Source organism: Macrosteles quadrilineatus, unplaced genomic scaffold (genome assembly GCF_028750875.1).
Source record: "Macrosteles quadrilineatus isolate MER2022 unplaced genomic scaffold, UCM_ALF_1.0 Scaffold_7__1_contigs__length_78375512, whole genome shotgun sequence".
Lineage (NCBI taxonomy): Eukaryota > Metazoa > Arthropoda > Insecta > Hemiptera > Cicadellidae > Macrosteles > Macrosteles quadrilineatus.
This window is the reverse complement of record NW_026542600.1, coordinates 61,919,513-61,926,813: the sequence shown is the minus strand read 5'-3', so window position 1 is coordinate 61,926,813 and position 7,301 is coordinate 61,919,513.

Sequence of the window (7,301 nt, the reverse complement as noted above, 5' to 3'; positions counted from 1 at the left end):
TGCCGAATTCAGTCTACTAATCAAATTTTCAATGCTTTTGTTCCAATTTAAATTTGAGTCTACGTACAATCCGAGAAATTTTGCATCATCTTGCACACATACATTTTGGTCACTAAACTCTCTAGCCTGAGCAGTACAAAACTTTACCAATTGGGTTTTATCTTGATTCATTTTTAAACCGTTAATATTGAACCACCGTTCCAATTCCGATAGGGCTTGTTTAACTTTGAGAGATAGTTCTGAATCATTTGTAGATTTGACAACTGCAGTTGTATCGTCTGCATATAAAACAAGGTTGTTTGACACATTTTTAGGCAAGTCATTTATATATAAAATAAAGAGTAAAGGTCCGAGAATTGACCCTTGGGGGAACACCAACTGTAATTTTTTCCCATTCTGATATTGATTTTTCATTATTTTTAAAAATTACTGTTCTTTGAAATCGATTTGTCAAGAATGAAGTCAACCATAAAACAGATTCTTTTGAAAAGTTATAAATTTTTAGCTTTTTTAAAAGTATATCATGGTTGACACAGTCAAATGCCTTGGATAGGTCACAAAACAGTCCCATTGTGCTCTGTGACCCATCCAAAGCCCATGAAACCTCACTAATAAAATCTGATAAAGCTTTCATTGTGCTTAAGCGCTTTCTAAATCCAAATTGTTCATTTAGCCAAAATATTGTTATTCTCGAGAAAGTTTGAGATTTGTTTGGATGTTAATTTTTCAAACACTTTTGAAAATGATGGTAAAAGGGAAACTGGTCGATAATTGTCCTGATTTTGTCTCTCGCCCTTCTTGAAGAGAGGTTTGAGCTCTGCATATTTTAAATGGTCTGGAAAAGTTTTTTTTATTTAAAGACTGATTAATAATTATAGATAAAGGTTCAGCTATGAAATTAGAGACAGTTTTCATCAGATCGATAGGAATACCGTCCCAGCCCGCAGATTTTTTACTTTTGAGGGATTTTATATTATTAATAACTTCTTCTGTACTTACAAAACTGAATTCAAATTGGTTAGGTTGATTTACTGCCAATGAATGCCTTGTCATTTTTAGTGCATCCTCTTCATGCGGTATTAGTCCAATTTCTTTTGTGATATTTTTAAATTTTTTATTAAAGAATTCAGAAATTTCCTTGCAATTTTTTTAGATGATTGTCATTAACCTTAATATCAGGAAAGTTTAAGTCACTTTTTTACAACCGAGTTCAGATTTAATGATAAACCGAGCAGCCTTACTCTTGTTACATGATTCTTTTATAAATTTAGCATTATACAATTTTTTAGCTTCATTGCATACCTTGTTGAAAGTTAACTTATACCTTTTAACATAATTAATGAAATTATCATCATTTGCTTTCTTTACTAGTCTGCTTAGTTCCCTTTTTCTAATACTAGATATTTTAATACCGGTTGTTATCCAAGACTTTTTTTTATTATGCGGTTTGGTATGATAAAACTTCATAGGAAATGCCTCTTCAAATAAATTTTGAAACGTGCCAAAGAAATTTAAACAGTTATTTTCAAAAGAATTATTTATAGATACATTCCACAAAGTTTCTTTCACATTATATATAAATTTTGCTGTATTTTCTTCTGAGAAAATTCTTTTTTTACATTTGTTACCATTTATTGTATTTTTATCAGTTTTACTAAATATATTTAAAAATAATGCTCTGTGATCAGAGATTCCTAATTCTAAATTCATTGTTGTTGATACAGACAGATGATGATTAATTTTTGGTGATCAAATATTATCAATACAGGATTTTGTGGACTTGGTAATTCTTGTTGGAGAGGAAAAATTTATTTTTATTTTATTTAATTTATTTAGAAGAACCACCTGACAATGACTGCTTGGTTTTAGGAGTGGTAGTCCACTTCTCAACTGATTTTTCCAGTGCTCTCAAGAAGTCCCTATGCGAGAGTCCATTCCTCAGGATTCTGGTAGACCTTTGAAAATATGAAACAACGATGATAGTGGCCTGAGTCGCACGTTGAAATTCGACAAGGTTTTGTATGAAATGGTCTGGTTGGATTAGGTCTCTTACGCAACCCATCGGTGAACACACAAGAGTCTTAAGTCCACTTGATTTGAATTGTTCCGTCAGCTGTTTAAATGCATTGTCATACTCCAGCCTCGATGGTTTTCCCCAATACACTTCCTTTGTCACCAGACTGAAGATTGTTGCTCCATTATCACATTGTTTAGTCAATCTGTCAGAAATGTAGTCATTTGACTGAGGTCTTCCAAATTTATTTCTGAAGGTAACAGCAACTCCAGCAGACATATGTTTGGGTTCTGCAAAATCCCCAGAAATGGTGTGGGCAAAACCCACTGACCGGTCATCTCTCATTTTGTCTATCATGATTCTCATGTTTGTTTCAACAATATTAATTTTCTTGTTGTCAAAATTCAGAGTAGACTTCTCTTCTGCTGCTTCGTTGGCTCTAACTACTTTTTTAAACTTTTCAGCCAGCTTGATTTTACCCCTGTTGCTGAAGTGCAGTCCATGAGATGTAAATGTCGGGGTAAAAGATGAAGGGGCAGTAGGGAAACATTTGAGTGCAAAGCCACAATGTCCTCCAAATCTTTATTAATTTTTCCAATTTTAACGTCCAGTTCTGGTTTGTCATGTCTCCATGGCAGGGAAGCAATCATTAAATTCGTATGATTAGATATCTCACTGACATTTTTCACTTTATTTAGAAGCTCAGAGTTATGGAATTCCACGTCATTAGTGCCTCCAATGACCAGAAGATAATCCTCCTTTCCAAAGCCACTGATCCTCTCTCTCGCACATTCAACCACATTACTGAACGTAGCGTTTGGTTTCACAAAAGAGCAAACATTAATTGAAATTAGTTCTTTGTTCAATGAGGTGGCCTAAGTTTCTTCCGTGGCTGTCTGCCAAAATGATGAGTTTTGACTTATTCGTTCGTGCTTTATTTTCACTGCTTTTTTGTTGTTGACAATTTGTTTTATCTTTTGGCCTACAAAAATTGCTTGATTGATTAGTGTCAGTATTTTCTTCATTACTGAGAAACTCGGGTTTAAGGTCATTCAGCTCCCCAACTAATGCCATTTAATCACCATCATGCCGCTGTGGATGAAAGATCATTGCATGTTGACATACAATGTTTTTTATTTTTAAGTGGTGAGTGTACTGTGAAACTCAACGTGGTGGGTAAAGAGTGGAAACTCAACGATGTTTTAGACATCACTTTTGCATTGGTCGTCATGGTGAACTTCCGAGGCAGAATACAGTTTTAAAGGTCGGCCTCTTATTTAGGACTAAAGGGTCAGTTACGAAAACAAAAACACCAGGAACACAGTTTAGTGTGCTGTATGAAAATAAGGGATTTATGGGCTATCAATCTTTGAAGAAAAAGAACTGTCATTGTTAATTATTCTGCACGATACATGAACATGATAAAAGACGTTTCATTCCCGAACTTTAAGGGTAGAAAGTCTTCATCAAGAACATATAGTTTCAACAAGATGGGGCAACTGCTTATAGTCGCATTATACCATTGGTTAAAAAGACATACTTGAAGCCTTGCTGCGACATGTATTACGCTTAGTGGGATTTCGCGATGGATTCAACCACGCGGATGTCCTCTCTTCCGAGCTCCAGTTCATATCATTTGTGGTGTGCGCCAAGATGTAGCTGACTTCAATATTTTACTCAAAATGACTTCTATTTTGTCCGAACATCCTGTCAAAAAATCAATTTCAAAATACCCTCTGGCACAAGGATATTGCACAATTTCACACAGTTTTTTTCACACTCACTTCAATACTTGTTGTCGTCATACATTATATTTATAATTTATAATTGTAAATATTTATTGCTGTACCATCGCTAGTTTGATCAATAATTGAGTCGTGTAGTTTCAAAAGCTGCCTTATCCCAAAAAATCATAAAATGGGATATTAATACCAAATTACAAAATGGCGTTAGCTAAGTTTCAATTCTTATTTTGTTCCCGAAAAATCTACTCCTGGTAGATGCAAAGTTTGAAGTTTTTTTTAAAGGTCTTATCCATAGCAAGTTTATTTCAAAACCTGCCTTTTGCCTTTTTTTTGTTTATTCCAAAATCCGCCTTCTAGCATTCGTTATAGTGACTAGCAATTTTGTTCCAAAACATGTCTATATATTTTCTCTCAACCAAAAGTTGTAACTGTAAAGACGGATTTTTAACCAATGTTATATTGATAATAACAATGGAATTTGTTAGAGGATTAAAGCATTTATAATATAGGTTTCCTACACTGATATTGAAACTAAAACAATTGATACTAAAACTAAATTAATACGGAAAGTAAATAAAAGAAACGTCTTATAACACTTAAAACATATATTTACGCTTATACTGTTACTCACAAGACGGTAAATATACAAAAACGATGGTAAGTGGTGATCGATTTCGATTGGACACTCCAATCATCATCAGACCCAATAGGCGAATGTGAGGCGGATGATGATTGGAGTGTCCAATCGAAATCGATCACCACTTACCATCGTTTTTGTATATTTACCGTCTTGTGAGTAACAGTATAAGCGTAAATATATGTTTTAAGTGTTATAAGACGTTTCTTTTATTTACTTTCCGTAAATTTAATAACACATACAATGCTGATCAAGAAGTTACTAAATTAATACTAAAACTAAATTGATACTAAAACCATTAAACATCACTCTACAAGATTAAAAAAATAAAGCCTTGGATTACCGTAGATCTCATTAAACTAATTCGTAAACGAGACAAGCTAAGTAAAAAGATCAAAACCCAACCGTTTTATAAAGGGTGTCCCAATTAATACTAAAATACTAAAACTGTGTGAAAAAAAAGTGTGTGAAAAAGTTATGGCAAATTTTGTCAAGAGATGTCGGGCCTGTCAGTATTCAGCAGGTTGGCACTTACAAGACATAATACTCAATTACTAATCGGAGATACTATGCTTTAAGATTCATGTTTCATATTGTAAATTTAGCATCAAAATATATGGTTTGTTAACATTTCAAATCCGGCGTTTTAGCACTTACAAGACATAATACTCAATTACTAATCGGAGATACTATGCTTTAAGATTCATGTTTCATATTGTAAATTTAGCATCAAAATATATGGTTTGTTAACATTTCAAATCCGGCGTTTTAGCACTTACAAGACATAATACTCAATTACTAATCGGAGATGCTATGCTTTAAGATTCATGTTTCATATTGTAAATTTAGCATCAAAATATATGGTTTGTTAACATTTCAAGCCGGACACTCCGGCTTTGACTTGGACGCCGGATTTGAAATGTTAACAAACCATATATTTTGATGCTAAATTTACAATATGAAGAATGGAACCAGAATGGAACTGAGCCAATTTATTCGAACTTAGAAATCAATCTTCGGACAGATGGATCATTTGGTGCATTGTCCCGGCCGTAAATAGCGCACAGCTTCCGTACTTGTAGTGCACTTTATCTATGACCAAGCGTTGATCCGTCGTGTAGCGATTCATGACTACAAATGGGACCTAATACTGATAACATCGCTTTGCGAATTTCTATTGAAATACAGATAAGGATAAGACGCTCCTCAAATCCGGCGCTCTTACTGGGACACCCTTTATATTACTAACAGATAGATACAGGGCCCTGCGCCTATCTTTAAATCAAAACATCAAAATCGCAAAGAAAAATTATTATAGGGGTAAAATTTCAGAATCTAACAGGGAACCAAAAGTATTTTGGGGCATAGTTAGTGAAATATCGGGCAGAAATGGCTCTAAGGACCATTTTCCATTTGAAAAAGTTTAAAACCGGGTTCTTCGAACAATGCGAACATGAAGACTAAAATAGCAAACGATTTCAATAAGATTTTTACATCAGTTGGTTCTAAATTGGCCAACTCAATCAATTCAGCTGGGGCTCCAGTCGTAAACGAAGCTGACTTCTCACTCGACACGAATTTTACATTCAACACGGTCACACACGCTGACATAGAACGTCACGTCCAGTCCAGGGTCTGCGCCTGGCCATGATGGTATCTCGGCCTTTGTTTTTAAAGAAAACATCCACACTCTATGTGCTCCTCTTCTGCACATTGTCAATCTTAGCCTGACATCTAGTATATTTCCAAAGGAGCTGAAATTGGCCAAGATCATTCCAATGCAAAAATCCAATGATTGCACAGACATGAATAACTATCGTCCGATTTCTTTGTTAAGTGTAATTGCTAAGCTATTAGAGAAAATCGCTAAAGACCAACTTGTTTTTTACCTCCACCAGTGCAATATTTTAAGTGAAAATCAGTATGGTTTCAGGAGTGACAAAAACATATCTGATGCTTTATTTGATATTAATAAATGCATTAACGAGGCAATTTATGGCAACAAACGAAGTATGTTAATATTTTTAGACTTGAAAAAAGCTTTTGACTCAGTAGACAGATGTCGATTGTTGCGTAAACTTGAGCTTATCGGGGTGCGCGGCACCTCGCTCGCTTGGTTCAGCAGCTACCTCTCTGATAGGCCTCAAACTGTTGCACTTTGTGAAGTGTCAAGCGATGTTTTGCCAGTGGAGTATGGTGTGGTCCAGGGTTCGACCCTTGGTCCTGTTTTATTCCTCATTTATATGAATAATATTTCTAAAATTCAAACAGATGGGAAATTAACATTATATTTGCTGATGATACTCTAATATTTGTAACCAGAGCATCCTGGAGATTAAAATAAGGCAGAATCAGACCTCTGTTTGCTAAAAAAATGGCTTGACCAAAATGTATTATCTCTTAATATATCTAAAACAAAATGTATGCCAATTTCATTCAATTCAATTCAATTCAATTACGCAAGGTAACCGAATACAAACTTGATAACCTAACTATTCATGTCTGTGGAAGCCAACTCTTGTTCTTGTAGCAAAATTGAAAAAGTTGATTCATACAAATATCTTGGTATTGTTTTTGATTCAAAGATGAATTGGTCGAAACTCGGAACATGTTGAATATCTAAAAAAAAAAAAAAAAAATTACGTAAATATATTTATGCATTTAGGCAACTTAGTGATATTCTCGAAGAGCAAGAAATTAAAATAGCATACTTTGCATATGTTTATTCATTGTTGTCTTTTGGAATTATTGCTTTTGGTGGTGCTTACAAAACTATCTTGCAACCTGTTTTTGTAGTGCAAAAAACAATAATTAAAGTTGCTTTTAAAAAACACTTTAGATATAATTGGGAGTTTTGACAGTCAGACAGTTATTTTTAAAATTTATTTTAGTTCACATGTACAAA